Here is a 17,205-nt window from a genome sequence, read left to right as displayed (position 1 = left end):
CTCTGGGCCTTTATCTTCTCTTTTTCTGTATAGCTTTCTTTACTTCTTTCTCCACGACTTACTGTGTAGCTAGGTGGCTGAGACCTGATGTCTTCCTCTCCTTGATCTCTTGCTCTTCCTCCTTCTCTAGCTATTTCTCCCTGCTTCCCCTTCTATTTATACTCTCTGCCTGCCAACCCTGCCTATCCTTGCTCTTTTTTTTTCTCATGGTTTATTTTTTTATATTTAAAAATTTCCATCTCCTCCCCTCCTCCTCCCCCTCCCTCCCCTCCTCCTCCTCCTTTCCTCCTCTCCTTCTCCCCCTTTCCTCCCCTCCCCTCCACCCATACCTCCCCTCCCTCCCTCTCAAGGCCAAGGAGCCATCAGGGTTCCCTACTCTATGCTAAGACCAAGGTCCTCCCAACTCCCCCCAGGTCCAGGAAGGTGATCGACCAAGCTGAGAAGGCTCCCACAGAGCCCGTCCATGCAGAAGAATCAGAGCCCAGCGCCATTTTCCTTTGCTTCTCAGTCAGCCCCCGCTGTTGGCCACATTCAGAGAGACGGGTTTGGTCGCATGATCCATCAGTCCCATTCCAAATGGAGTTGGTGATCTCCCATTAGTTCTGTCCCACCGTCTCCATGAGTGAACGCACCCCTCACGTTCCTGAGTTTCTCCCTCATGTTCTCTCTCCTTCTGCTCCTCATCAGGACCTTGGGAGCTAAGTCCGGTGCTCCAATGTGGGGCTCTGTCATTTTCTTCATCTATCGTCAGGTGGAGGTTCTATGGTGATATGCAAGAAATTCATCAGTATGGCTATAGGAACTGGCCTTTTCAGGCTCCCTCTCCTCAGCTGCCCAAGGAACTAACTGGGGGCGTCTCCCTGGAAACCGAAAATCTATCAATGTAATCCATCATATAAATAAACTGAAGAAAAAAAAACATATGGTTATCCTTGCTCTTGACTTGCTATTGGCCATTCAGCCATTAGACCATCAGGTGTTCAAGACAGGCAAAGAATCACAGCTTCACAGATTTAAACAAATGCAGCATAAACAAAAGCAGAATACCTTAAAATAATATTCTCCAATGGTGATTTACTGGTTGTCCTATTTTAGTATAAAAATTGTTGAGATGTTTGGTATCCATGGAATCAGTGTGATACCTACTTGCCAGTTCAGTGTAGATAGATATTCTTCAAATCTTCCAATTAAACAAAAAAATAAGTCATATTACCTCAAAAGTCAGGAACGTGAGGGGTGCGTTCACCCATGGAGACGGTGGGACAGAACTAAAGGGAGATCACCAACTCCAGTTGGAATGGGACTGATGGATCATGCGACCAAACCCGTCTCTCTGAATGTGGCCAACAGCGGGGGCTGACTGAGAAGCAAAGGACATTGGCGCTGGGCTCTGATTCTTCTGCATGGACGGGCTCTGTGGGAGCCTTCTCAGCTTGGTTGATCACCTTCCTGGACCTGGGGGGAGTTGGGAGGACCTTGGACTTAGCATAGAGTGGGGAACCCTGATGGCTCCTTGGCCTTGAGAGGGAGGGAGGGGAGGTATGGGTGGAGGGAAGGGGAGGGAAGGGGGAGAAGGAGGGGCGGGAAGGGGGAGGAGGAGCAGAGGGAGGGGGAGGAGGAGGAAAGGAGATGGAAATTTTTAAATATAAAAAAAAACCATGAGAAAGAAAAAAAAAGAAAAAAAAGAAAAAAAATAGTCTCTGTAATTTCTATTAAATTTTAGCTAATTTTTTAGCTAGCTCATTCATCAAAAACTCACTGAAGCTGTCCATTGTATTAGTATGTTTGGAGTATTAGGGGCGAGATAAAGTAACATGTAAAACAGATTTAAAACTGTGCAGCAGAAAAGATATCCGAGTTAGCGTAAAGACTCCTGGATACTGTTTATTTCTTTATAGTCTAAGGATAGGAAAAAGAGAATGTAAACATTTATTGAAGTTAAAAATTTAAGGGAACTCCCACTACAAAGACAGGTAGTACCTTGATATTTAAACAAAATCAACATCAATATTACTCCATGATTAATTACGTAGCAAAACAAGAAAGTGGCTTGTGTAGAATTATTAGAGACTAAGGCAGACACAAAATGTATTAATAACAATATGATCTCCACGTTTTTGTATGTATTTGTCTAGGTGCTATTATATGTGTGCTAATGTATGTTCAGGTATGCATTTATAGGCATGTGAAATGCACATAGAGTTTGATACAGGATGTCTTCCTTAATCGATCTCTAGTACATCTTTGACACAGGATTTCTTACCACACTTAGAATGTAACGATTCAACTAGGTGTTCTGCCTGTCAAGACCTGATGAAATATATGAGCCAGCTACCATAAACCCAACATTACACTCTTCGTTTTAAATTTCAGTGTGTAAAAATCATAATTCAAAATACCCATTAAGTAGCTCATATTTTGGTGGACATAATCATGATATGACACGACATGGCAAAATTCTCTGTAATGTTGAAACTGAGACACTCATTTCTAGTGGGAACTCAGAAAAATCTTTTAAATTATACTTTCATATTTACTGGCCAAATTCAAATCTTTGCTATGGTGGCCCTGAGATATCTGATTCTAGGTGTTAGACATGCTCTTTGACCTTTGGCACTTCAAGCTACCAATAATAGGGAGAGTTTTCATGACTCCTGAAACCTCTTGTTAATAGATAAAAGAAGTTTTAGCCTTTTGATATATATATTTTTGTTTATTTTTGAGATTATAAATTATAGCATGTCCCACTCCTCCTTCAAAAGCCTGATACTTCATGGAAACTTTCTAAGATTTTGAAGAACTGGTGTTAATTTCCATCCCTTACAGTCACCAGTTCTATCTAATCTAATCTAATCTAATCTAATCTAATCTAATCATGAGTAGAGTCCATCATATTCACGGTTTCATGGGATAGGAATCAAACCACTGGTACATTGCTTTAGAACCTGGCTCACCACACTGCACCCTGATACTCTCTAGTTGGATGGTTCATTCCCTGTGAGTTCTAGAGCTTTATTGCACTTCCTGATCTTTCCTGAATCCTTAGGCATTGTGTTGATGGTTGTTCTTATTTTGGGTCATGTACCATCTTCCAGCAACCATAGTGTACATTTACCAAAAGGTGTTTTATTCCTCCAGGTTCCTTCACCCTCTTCTCCCCCAGATCCACTCTTCCTCTGTTTCCCTTCAGAAGAGAGCAGGACTCCCAGGGATACCAACTGAACATGACATAACGAGATGCAGCAAAAGTAGGCACAAACCATCATATCAAAGAAGGGCATGGCAATGTTTATACACACTGATATCATCAGTTTAAATCTTAAAGAGAATTCTAGTCTTCATAAATATTGCGGACCTCACCTATAGAATTTGTATGGGGTTAATTTAGTCTCCAACCTATCCAAATCTGAACTTATCTCCAACTGTCATTAATTTCTTATTACAAATGATGCAAGTCACCTCTCATGGTTTCCTCTATTGATTTTTGTTTGTATAACAAAATATCTGGGCCAAGTTACTTACAAAGAATAGAAGTTTGCTTAGTTTACATTTCTGGTAGCAGAAAAATCCAAGAACATGGCGCCAGTGTCTTTTATGTACCAGGTAAAAATCATTTGCTACATCCTAACACTATGGATGGGCTCAAAATCCCAGCCCATTTTCAAGCAGACTTTTTTTTATGTTTCTAATCCCACCTTTCATTATAGATCCCACCTTTATGAAATTATTTATTCAATGCTCCTAACTACTAAATAGCCTTACTACATATTTAGAGGGTTTTTTTTCTCAACATTAGAATTTGAAAGCTCATGTCAATTATAGGTCTATTACTTTTGATAATCATAAATACTAGGGGGCATTGCTTACCCAAAAGGAAGAAAATCCTGACTTTGTTTTAAAGAGACAGTAGGAAGACAAAGAACAAGTCAGAATTCTATCTTGATATTATCTTCATTGCTTTCTATGATTTATTTGGAAATGGAAAGTTTTCTGTGGTTAAATTATATGCAATCAACAACTCTATATGTTGAATGAGTCGCTCAGTTTACAGGAGGATAATTAGCATGGCAATTGGAGAAACAGGAATTGGATCACTTATTTTAAATAATATCAATAACAGAATATTAATAGTCAATCTCCAGAACTTATAGAAGAAATCCTTCTCTAACATATAAAAACTAATAATGAGGTCTCACTTCCAAGAAGATTCATTCTCAGGGAATGAAAAATGATATTGTGTGTGTGTGTGTGTGTGTGTGTGTGTGTAAATTACCAGGAAACTGTAACAACTATAATAACTCCAAGGAGTTGGCATTTTTATTGATTTTTTGCTTTTTAGGACTTATATTCTAGGGACTAAGGAAAGTCTATTATGAAACCTATTCTTTTAGTGGGGGAATTAAGATCTTATTTGTTCTCGCTGCTGTGGCTTTAGGAGTGACCTTAATATGTCTATTTTTTATTGTCACCAAGTGGCACTTGAGTATGACAGAGAAAAGTGCTACAAGAATGGCAGCAGTGCCCCATGCACATGCCTTTTCTTCATGCTTAGTGACTGGGAAGTCATTTCTATGTTGTTACCAAGGGACATGCCCAAAAGTAAATTGTAGACTGGCTCATATTTTTCCATTATTTGGTCTTTAATTTATTCAGGATTCAACTCCTGAGATGCTTGGAGGCCCAGTTCAAGTTGAAACGTGATTACAAGGTTATAAAAAAATGACTCCAATTTTTATTTATAGCAAGTTCATAAATATTCTCATACATTCCTAGAGTGTAATCCCCCCCCCCAAATTTTATAGTAATTGTTAAAGTTATTGATGTGGGAACCATTCTTATGGGTTTTTAAAACATTATTTAAAGAATAAACAAGGTATAAACGATGAAATGGTCTAAGGCTCTGGATAAATAGTTTTGTATAATGTGACAGGAAGTTAAAGATAAACTTTTATATGGTGATTAGTTGGAAAAATCTGGTAGAACTTTTGGTGATTATGAAATCTCCAACTAATTTAATTTTTAGCAAATTAATTGAAGTAGTTATAATTTATGAATATTGTTGTTCCAATAAGTCCAGTACTTCAATAAAGTTAATTTTAAATAAAATTAATTGATAAGGTGTATAATTACTTTATGTCTTTAGGTATAAATAGAAACAATATGAACAAAATGCACTTTCTTATCTTCAGTGTATGCTTAGACATATATTGGCAAACATTAATCTTATAAAATTCATGACCTTGAATAATTAACAAAATCTTGTTTATGAACAAAAATTCTTCTTCCATGTTCATTATCCTTTTATAAAATTTTCATTGCATCAATTATGAACTTAATAAAGTCTAGAAATATGTAACTGACCTTGAAGTAGTGATGGGTGAATAGAAAATACTCTTCAGTTGACAATGAAAGAAGCTAAGTGGAAATATAGAAATAATGTCACTCGAAATTCTAAATTTAAAAAGTCCTTATGAGTCTTTTAGAACCTTGTGTGTACTTGTCATCCTTGAAGACCATTTAACAGTAAATAGTTATTATTCTTGGCTAAATACAAATATTTCCTTGGTGCTGTAGTTAGGAAACTTCTGCTTTCCTTTCAGATTTCAGTAACATATATTTATTAATTATATGAAATACAATTTATACTAATAAAAGTGAATTATAAACACTGAGAAGAATGTCACCTGTTCAATTTATAGGTCTGCTTCATTTTTTAGTCAGAGCTTCACTTAGATTGTTCTTCCTTTCATGGTTAAAAAATGAGGGAATTGTTAGGAATTGACCTTGGTAATTAGGTTCTAAAGATGAAAAATTTTACTGGTGACAGCATGACAGCATTGAATGATTAACAAAAGAAAAGCAAAGTTTCTATTAACTTGCCGTACTTGAAATTTTCTCATTCGTAAACATGTCGGTTTACCACTAAACAAGAATTATTGCTGAGGAAAGTAGAAGCTCTGTGTCATTTCAGGTGTTAACCTGAGCACAAATAACAATAAATCCTGAGATAGGGAATACTTGTGAAGTTAAAACAGTCAAAGAAGTGGAAAAAGACAAGGATACTAATTTGGAGAACATGAAACATCGCGTTTCAAATTGTAAACAATCACAAGTAGTGATAGAGTTGTGTGTTATTTTAACTTTATAGTATTTGGCAAATACCTAAAATTTGTTATGATTTTTAAAAGTCAGTATATTAATTTTGTAACCTCAGATAGTAAATAAATCTTGCAGACCAAGTATTAAAACTCAATTCTGGATCTGTAACACTCATGTAAAATGTCAGCTGTGATAGAATTCAGGTAAATTTCAGTGCTGGAAAGATGAGAACCTTTGAGACTGGCTGACCACCAGAATGACTGGGAATGATGAGCTCCAGGTTCATTGAAAGAACTTGCATCAATAAATAAGATGAAAAGTGACCTAAGAAGCAGCTTTTATCAAACTGATCTTCTCATGGACATAATCTTGAACATATATACACATGCACCTGCACAGTCATATGCAAACATACAAACACATATGCAGCACAAGATGTCTGCATTAACATGTACTACACAAATTTAGCAACATAGTTTAAAATCTATTAATTATTAAAACCATATGTAATAGATTAAAATGAAAATATAATTTTCTCTTGAGGATAAGTTATCTTCAATAACTCTAACCAAAATTTAGATAACTGTTGACTTACGAAGCTCCCATAAAGGGGTCTGAAATTTTACTTAGGGAAAGCACCAAGGAATAGGAGGGATCAGAATTGTGACAAGCATTTTTCTGATGGATGGACCCAATCGAAGCTTCCCCTGCTGCATTGAGAAGCTGCTCCATCCAGTTTTCTTGGTAAGCCCCATTTTCTCCTTAAACAATAGAACCAAAAATTCACCAAAGACCTAATGGTTGTCTAATAATCATGAGCAGACAATTTTTGTAAACTGGCGAATTTAGCGTTTACCTGAAAGTTTCTAGGAATCAGTCTGTTATCCTATCTTCAATAGATATTTTTGTTTTTGAAAATACCTATTTTCATTTAAGAATAAATCATTTTGCTCAAATGTGAAAAGCCCAAGGATATATAAGATTTATTCTATAGTTGGAAGGATGAGTACATGGTCCTTTGTGCAGTTTGCTGATTTTGCATATAAAAAGAAAAACACAAAATCTGTACACAAGAACTCCTTATCTGTGCACTAACTGGCCTTAATAGACCTATTTTACTGTATAAACAAGCATGACTTGTAAGATCAGTGGTAAGCCAAAAGGATATTTAATATCAATGGGAGAAAACTTAAAAAGTATTTTGTATACTGAGATTAAGTGTATTAGAGTGATATATGAAGGTCTATGGAGAATTGTCTGCAACAAAATGGAAAAATGCTGAAACAAGCAAGGAGAAATATTCTATGTCAAGTTCTATCCAAGAGACGATTTTACAACAGTGCTTTGAAAACTAGTGTACAGTCCACCCCCTTCCCAGCCAAGTCTTTGACATGCATGTTAATAGCTGAGAAGTAAAAAAAGAGGTTGGCGTGTGTGTGTGTGAAAATTCAGTAATCACACACACACACACACACACACACACAAAAAAAAAAAAAACCTCTCAAAGAATAAAAATTAGTGCTGAGGGATTTTTAAATGAGCACTCCACATTAACTTTTATAGAAAGTTTGGAATACAAAGCCTTGAGACTTCATGACAAAAGTTGAAGTTGCAGGAAAAGTACAGACACATGAAAGAAAAAAATGTGTAGCTTGAAATAATTAGCTTAGCATCAGAACTGGGTCCTGATATAGTGTCAATAGAACTTTGGGGTTATTTTTTCCAAGATGGGAATCTCAAAACAGAATCACAGGCTAGAAGGTTTGCTTCTTACAGTGCTCTACAGTAGAGCCTTGTCAATCAGTCAACCAGTGGCTGAATCTGCAAACCCCAATTGACCTTTCTGCGGTGTTCCTGGAAGCAATGGGATGGATTTTTTCCTTTTATTTATTTATTTTTTATAAAGAGAACACAATATCTTTTTTATTATATATACGAATCCAAGTTCCCACTCCCTCCCCTCTTCCCATTCCCTCCATATACCCTCCCGTCCCACCCCTATCCACTCCTCCCAGAGGATAAGGTACATTATTTTGGGGAAGGTCCACGGCCCTCCCTACTATACCTAGGCTGAGCAAGGTATTCATCCAAAGAGAATGGGTTCCCCAAAAGCCAGTACATACAGTAGGGATAAATCCTGGTGCCACTGCCAGGGCCCCTCAGTCTGCCCTGGCCATGCTCATTCAGAAGTGGATACTAGCTATAAACAAAGGATACTGAGCCTATAGTTCCTGATCCTAGAGAAGCTAAGTAATAGGATGAAGCATAAGAAAAACATATATAGATCCACCTGGAAAGTTAAAACAGACAAGATTGCCTGACAAAATTGGGAGCATGGGGGTGGAGGGGAGAAGGGATGGTGGAAGAATAACTATGTGTTTTTTAATGTTTCCTCCTGCTCATACTTCATCTTTTATTGAATGATTAAATCTAAATATAGTGACAATAGCAATTACTATCTAGGAGGCAGACCACTAAGACCTCTCATTCATTGTTGATGAGAATGCTCAATAGGATTGTCACTTTGGAAAAACGTTTGTCAGTTTTTTTAAAATGCTAAACAGTGATTGTTCATACAATCTAATAGCCATGCTACTTGTTCTTTACTCAACTGATGCCAATACTTCTGTTTGGTAATATGCTGTAGTGCACATGATTATATTATCTTTATTAATAATTATCAAACCTACAGCAGCACATTTGCCATTTAATAGGTGATACAAAAGCACTAGTTCATAGATGCAATGAACTACAATGCAATGTTAAAAGGGTCTATGCTAAAAAGCCATGTGAAATCATTAATGAATCATAGAGGCATATTGTTAATTTAAACAACCTAGCATGAATAAGAAGTATTTTATACAATTGCATTTACATTTCATACTGTAACAAAAAACCATAGAGAAGGTGAACACAACAATGGCTAACAGATTTAATGTAGATAAAGTTTGTATAAATGGCAAAAGTAGAATTTGGGTGTAGTAAATATATTTTGTATGATTTTGTATAAATAGAATTGTTAACATACATATATATTCATGGAAATTGATGGCTCATAGTAAATAATATTATACTAAAGTAATTTTCGAAGCATAATAGGTCATGGCAGTATATCATAGTATATGAGGGTAAGTGGGGGAGCTGGAGGGGAATGGGAGGAGTGGAGGAAGTGTAAATTTTTGAATGTAAAATATTAAATAAAATAAAAATAATATAATTGTATGACAAGTATAAGAATCAACTTTACTGCTGCAGGTTTGGGGATAGGAGCAAAATCATAGAAACCTAAGCAGATTTGGGAGGTGGTGGGATTTGTTTAAGACTGAAAGCAAAGGGAAGTTTATATAATATTTTCTTTACTTTGTTAAAGTTGTGTCATATGTGATACAGTTGAACAGTTCCGAAACTGTGCCCACATATAATTAGAGAAATTGGTAGAGGATCATGAAAACACATCTTCCACTACCAAAGCAGCAACTTTAAGAAATCCAGGCAGAAGAGTCAACTAATCCAAATCATAGAGGAGTCAATGGGAGATAACACTATGATCTCAAGTTCATTTTTTATTGAAATACAGATAATAGTATAAATATTTTATGTATATACACATGAGTTATTTTACACATGTTTCTTTGCTCTAAATGGGGGGGGCACACCTGGAAACTATAATATAATATCATAACTGAGATCATCCCAGAATTAGATCTTTATTTCTAATTCCATTCTACAATCAGTAGACTTGGACTTCATGTAGAAATGCTTAGTTTGATGACTAGGGAGACAAGTGTCCAGTAAAAACCTGGAGTTTCTTTGAAATCTAGAAACTGGGCAATACCAAAAACTTAAAAATTTTTGGATGTTGTGATGTAAGCACACAGAAGGCTAATGGGGAGGAATATGGGTCTGAGGGAAAACTACATAGAGACTTTTAGGTCAGGCTTAACACTATATGAAACCCACCAAAAAGAACAATAAGCTATTTAATTAAAATTAAAACCCATACCCATAATTGTGAGACACTAACAGCATCCCTACTAAGATCAGAAACAAGGTAACAAGTCTCTTTTTAACCAGAAAATCCTAACTAACCCAAGGAAACAAAATATGGAAACAAAGTTACAATGATTCAAAAAAGAAAGAGTAAAACTTCTTTATTTGGCATTATTTCCTACCTAGAAAGCCCAAAACAGCAGATTATAAAGCAGAAACACAAGCAATTATAGTAAATTTCGGAGAATAGAATACAGAGGGAATAGAGTCAAAAGTGTTACTGTGAACTGAGAGTGAATTAATAGAATTTGAGATTTAAGACAATATATTGTGGATATTAGAATGTCCCCAATTGGAAACATGGGTTTTTGTCTAACAAAATAGAGGAAAAATTAATAAAAAAATTCCATTGAAATATGATTTAAGAACCTAATTAAATAGACAGTTCTTATATCCAGAGAACACCAATACAAAACGGCTACGAAATAGATGAAGAGAGTTATGTGACATTATGATCAAAGTAAATTTATGACATAAATAAAACATGTCAAATGTTGGCAAGAGTTAGGTCTGGAAGAGATGACTGAGTAGAGCACAGGGAATTTAGGGAGCTGGATATTTTCTCTGCATGGTTCTGTATTAAGAGATTTACATTTATGCAATATGCCCAAACCAATGCAATGTCCAATACTGATAGGGAAATCTTCATGCCAGCTATGAACACTGGCTAATCCACTGACAAATATAACCTGCTCGTGGAACACTGATGTGAGGGAAGGCTATGTACATGTGGAATAATTAATGGGTTCCATGAATGTATTTATAAATTCTTCTTATTGCTATTGGGAACAAAACTCTACTCAAAACCAGCAAAGACTTACAATAAGACACAATTCACAATGGCTGGTTTTAAAAGGGCACTGCTGCCAATAAAAGACCCTCTAAGGTCTTTTATTGCGTAGAATCAACATCTATTCATTCTTCATATTACAAGCATGCATTGAGCAGCCATGCGTCCTTGACTGAAATGAATAAGTAGCAGACTTATTCATAAGTAAGTGGTAAAGAATGGTAAACATAAACAATAAAGAATAAATCAGTATCTGAGAGAATATAAATTTCAATAACTTAAAAATAATCCACTCTCCAATTCTATGTATTTTTACTCCTTAAGTTTAGCCTGTATATTGTGCCAGCATTTAAAAGATCATAATATGAAAAATGATAAAGGAAAGCCACCAAATAATCAAATACATCCTACCTAAATTGCAATCATCCAGGTTTGGCATTAAAGTGATTTTAGTGGTGGCAATGTGGTACATTCATAAGTAATGGGTGTGACATTTTAGTTGAATGGTCTTTTTCCACAAAATTCCTAGACCAATAGGACTAATTGTAAGAGAAACCGCATACAAATTCCCATTAAGGAACACTTCATGCAATACCAGATTGATAGTGCTTAAATTTAACAAGGTCTTCAAAAGAAGTCCAGACTGAGACACCATCAGTCAGGAATATCCTAAGAAGACTATTAAAAAATTTACAGTGATATTTGCATAGCATTCTGGGTGAAAAGCAAGACAGGCAAAAATAAACCATATGCTGGAATTGTTAATCATAATATATCAATGATATATCATTAAATGTCACCAGTGCACAGCAGTAATCTAAGATGTGCACAAAGAGGGAATTGTCTATGAGATATCTTGGAACTTCATTCTCTTTATAGTTCTCCTGGACCTTCAAGACTGTTCTAAAGTAAATATTTCTAAAAAGATTAGTTGATTAGTTCTCAAAGCTAACAAGGTTGGTGTAGATTTGAGGATATATTTGTTAATTAATCTGAGATTTAAAAAGCTAAATAAAATATTTTCTACTATGGAGCAGGTGGACTGAAAGAGATCATGTTGCGTAATTAAAGTAAGCAGAGACAAGTTGGAAAATTCTGTTTGTAGTTCAAAAAACATTATGTGACTGGTGGCATATTCTGCCCATTCTTGTATCCCATCATCATAGAAGTAGGAATCTTATTACCTGTTGCCAATTCATCAGCCTGGTAGGAAATACACAGCATAATCCATTAGTGTGATGAGGATTTGCTTAGCACTTCAGAAGTCAGCGTGGTAAATGCATTGTTTAGCTGCACTGCTCTGAGGAAATGTCATTATCTTTCTCTATCATTGTCATTGCAAACACGCCTTGTTTGATTTTGTTGATCATTTATTTTTGTGATATTCGTGGTTATTAGTTGTCTTAAAGAGGACATAAAATAGATTTTGAGGGACATACAATTTAAGGAAGAAAAAATACACGAAAGCAAGGTAGTAAAATCTCTGGAGAGAACCATGTTAATTTGATTTAAAATATGAAAAGATTCTATGCTATCGATATCAAACATTTTAGATAATACAATTATCAATATTCACTTGGTGCATTTATGTTTGCTTCCTATTTCAAATTTAGTTTACCGTTATCTTTGAAATGCATATTTAGTAATACACATGCACTTATATTATATATAATTGCTTTTGACTTTCCTGACTATATTGCTGATTTGAATACTTTATAGTCATTTTTTATTTTCATAGAAATGTTCAAGATGCTGTAGTTTTTAGTTTAGCAAGATGGAATGTTGGTTAGATTTTCTCAATGTCACTCTTACACTTAGAAGTACAGGGCATATGAAGGTTTTATATAAACTGTATTTAAGAGGCTTCCTGCTTCATTTAAAGGTAAGAGAAAAATATTCTTTGTCTGGTCTATGAAATATATATATATATATATATATATCCTTTCTAAATTTAGCCAAACTTTAACTGAAATACACATCTAAATACACACATATATACATGCATGCATATATTTTTATATATGTACATATATACAGGTACACACATATTATCATATACTTGTTAGTTACCTTACTTTCTATTCTTTTATATTATTGGTTTGGACTCAAGAATAGGAAACATTAATAATAGAAAACATATTTTTAATTATGTACATATACATAGGAATCCTACAAATGTATCAGACATAAAGAAAACCAAGATGTTTAAAGTTGAGGTATTTCCCAAGTTGGAGACAGGAATAAATTTGTGTGACTTTTAGTAGTGGGGGTGAGGGATGAACAACAATAAGGGAGTGGGTAGGAAAACTGATATTGAGGTTGTTTTGCTGTGTGCACATCAATTAGACAATAAGATTGCCTAACAGGGTGTGGAGAGATGGCTCAGAGGTTACTATCACTGACTGCTTTTCCAGAGGTCCTGAGTTCAATTCCCAGCAACCACATGGTGGCTCACAACCATCTCTAATGGAATCTTCCCCTCTTCTGGCATGGAGGCATACATGCAGGTATGTCTGTATACATAATAAACAAAGTCTTTATTTTAAAAAAAAACAAAGCAAACAACAAACACACAAAACAGTTCTTCTATGTTCTTTATATAAAAGAGATTGCCTAACAGTAGTAGGAACAGCCAGGTTTACTAATGAAATTCCCTTTATAAACGTCAACATGGTTTACAAAAGGAAACTGCCATGCCTTTGAGAGTGGAGGGAGACATTCTTTGAGGTAGCACATTGCAGTGTCATAGGCAGTACCATTTCATTATGTGCAGGATTTGTAAGATGTCCTGCTATGTATAAAGGTGATAAATGACATGTCATGTTGAACAAGAAAAAAACTCATGGAAACCCATGAACTCTGGACAGAGAGCTGTGGCGCCTCCCTGGAACCGAACTAGGCCTTCCATATGTGGGAGATGATTTTGTTTTTAAAGTATAAGCTCTTGGGGTTATATCCCACTTACAAATGGAAATATTTTATTGCTGCATTCAGAGCAGCATCAGTGGGTAAATATGTATATAATTTAATGACATAAAATTATAAGACTTTCTAAGATATTGTGATTATTTCTGTGATTATAACAACTCGATATAAAAGACACATCTGCTGTTTCTAATTATACCTGTTCTTGAACATTTTCATCATGCTAATTTCAGTTGCTGTGTTGACATAATTGAATTTGCCTTTCCTTTTGTATCATTTTTGTTTGAGCACACTACCTGAGGTTTCTGCCCATAGGGAACAATGTAATGAGATGATTTAAAGATATAGCATACAACCAAAGCTCATTTTCATTTTTTTCCCTGTCACATTTCTCATTACTTTCTCCAGAGTCAAAAGTATTTTATCCTCTCCAGCTGGATATTATTGGGAAAAGAACAAAGATTAAACTGCAACATAAATACATTCACATAGAGTAACTTTTACAATAAATTAAAGCTGAGAAAGCAATATAATTCCCAGGAAATATTTTTTCTTATTAGTTCTTATAGTTTAGGCAAACTCTTTATTTCATTTTGGGAAATTGAGTCAGTGTTTGTAACATTCATATGATCTGTCAACACATTCAGTTGTGAATTAGTCTGTAATCTAGTGGAGGAGACACATCCTAGCATATGTAAGATGAGTAATACTGTAATTGTTTGAATATACATTATACAAAGTCAGTCATTACTATTCTTTCATGAAAATGATAGAGACTACATAAATGACAAAATCTTCAGAAAGGTACAGAATCACATATACATTTGAAAATGAGAAAAAATAGGACATAACCAAAGGAGTAACAAGTATATCTTAAACAATGAATAGGATAAACATGGGCAGTTAAATGATTAAGAAACTGGACAGAACCTCACATTCTTCTGTTCAAAATTAAAAATCAGCAATAATGGCAAATTTAATAATATTCCACATCTCAGCATTTGGACCTGAGATGACCATAAGTGAAGACTGGTTATAATGCAAAATAAGTATAATTATGAAAAAGTTAAACAAATACACATTACATTGATACCTAGTATAAATGTAAAGGTTGTATAAAGCATGAAGTAGGAAGAATTGGTCAACAAATGAAGGAGAATTGATCTTCTGAAAGCTTGGACCTTGTTGTGACATTATAGATGCCTGGATAATTTCATTTCACTATTACTTACGAGGATGACTGTATAGCCTTTGGTAGGTACTCTAAATTCTAGTCACCTGTGTAGGCTTCAGCTTCCCTTGAAACAGATTTGATACATCATAGAAGCAGAATCTTAGACTCCAGTATTATAGCTGACTGCCAGAGAATGATAAACTATCTTCTGGGAGAGCAATTGGTCAAAGTTGTTGAGAATAGGTTTCTATAGTTAATTTATATAAACAGTTGATGTTCTGTTGTATGAGTTAGCATATCAGGAAGAAGTTGTCAGAACACTTAGCGATGACATTATTGTCTTCCTCCAATAAATCACCCTGTGTTTAAAAAGAAAGCAGGAATCTGAAGTACATTATGATGTCAACTCAACACTGCTTCAAGACAATTTACTTAAACAATACTGATTATTCTATTTGCAATGAATATCTTTGGAATTATGGTACAAATGCCTATCCTTATGGGTTAAAAATTGTATTCCCTAGATACTGGCAAATGCTTCAGCATTGTCTTCTAAGGTATGAAGGTGTAAATCACAAACAATCCCACACCAGTTTGAAATTATGATTAATAGAATGGTTATTTATTAAAAGGGGAAAAACTTACAGGTCACCGTCCCAGACTACAGCCCTCTGCGCAATCAGGAAGGGAGCCTAGTCGCTGAAAGCTGAGCTGGAAGCCAGAGAGTGAGAAGAGGGCAGTTGCTGCTTTTTTAAAGGAGAGACCACGCCCCAATGGGCTGGTATCTCAGCAGCTATTGGCTGAAGGAGCGGAAGGAGCTCCTGCAACTAAGGTAGAAGGCTACATCACCCGGTGTGTGAGGCCAGGTCATACTTCTTTCTATATCACTGTCATACAAGGATCGGCAAGAAAGGACTGAAGTTCTGTCTGCCTCTCCTTTACAGTGACTTGAAGGCATCACAAGTGTAGAAGCCTTTGCTTGTGTCAGCAGTGTTTTCTAATGTCAATTAGCGAGCAGCCTCTACACCTGGTGCTCTATTTTTGCTTCATTAACTACCATCTAAGTGCTTCTATGCTAGAGATATGCCTTAAGACAGTATTCCCCCCATCCCTTCTTATAATACCATATGCAAAGCTTTATTTTGTGGATGCATATGAATTTTATAATAGCTATTTTTATTTCAGTGAATTGTGAATTGGAATCTTTAATTGGGGTTGCTCTGAACCTGTAAATAGCTTTTGGTAGAATGATCATGTTCACAATATTAATTTTACCTACCTATGAGCATGAAAGTGTTTCTGATTTCTGGTGTGTTTTCTATCTGTTCAGAGAGTTAAGTTTCTTTGTAGAAGTTTGTTGTCACCTTGTTTGGGTTTATTCTGAGATGATTTATTTTCTTTGAGTCTATTATGAATGAGAGTGTTTTTTTTGGGGATTTGCCTCTCTGCATGCTTGCTGTTATTCTTTAGAAAAGCTATGTATGCCTGCAAGTTGATTCAGTATCCTATCACCTTGCTGAAATTATTATTTAATAATATTCTCATTGAATGATTATAATATTTTGGCATTCAGATAATAAGATAGGTAATGATAAATAGCTACTTAACACATATTTGGGAAAGCTTTGATGAGAAATTGTCAAGGGGATTAAACTGAATCTTAAAGATCAACCATGCAAAAGTCTGGAGAAAGTAAATTTTAAGGAGAAAGACCACATGTCACATTTCCAGAGATGGAGATGACCTTGGCTTATTAAAGAACAGAGAGAAAAAGTCAGTGTTACTGAAGCACAAAGTTATATACTTTGCATCGCATTTCCTAAAATTGAACCTTACGAGGAGATAAATAGGTTAGGTTTTAAAATATATATGTATGTTAATATATGTATACAGTAGCAATGAAAAAAGAGACAAGGAATTTGAAAGAGAACAATGAGTAATACGGGGGGATTTGAAAGGAAAAGAAAGGGATAAATGTTGTAACTTATTATAACCTCAAAAATAGTAAAAAAATATTTGTACAGATAGTATCTTGGGTGTTGCCTTAGCAATATGTTGTGATATCTTCTATGGAAATATTATTTGTTAATGAGTAAGGCAAGGAAGCAAAAACCAGAGTTACGTTTCCAAAAGGCACACGGACATAGAAATTTAGAAGCTCAAGAAA

Source organism: Arvicola amphibius, chromosome 1 (genome assembly GCF_903992535.2).
Source record: "Arvicola amphibius chromosome 1, mArvAmp1.2, whole genome shotgun sequence".
In the NCBI taxonomy this organism is placed as follows: Eukaryota; Metazoa; Chordata; class Mammalia; order Rodentia; family Cricetidae; genus Arvicola; species Arvicola amphibius.
This window is presented reverse-complemented; position numbering follows the sequence as displayed.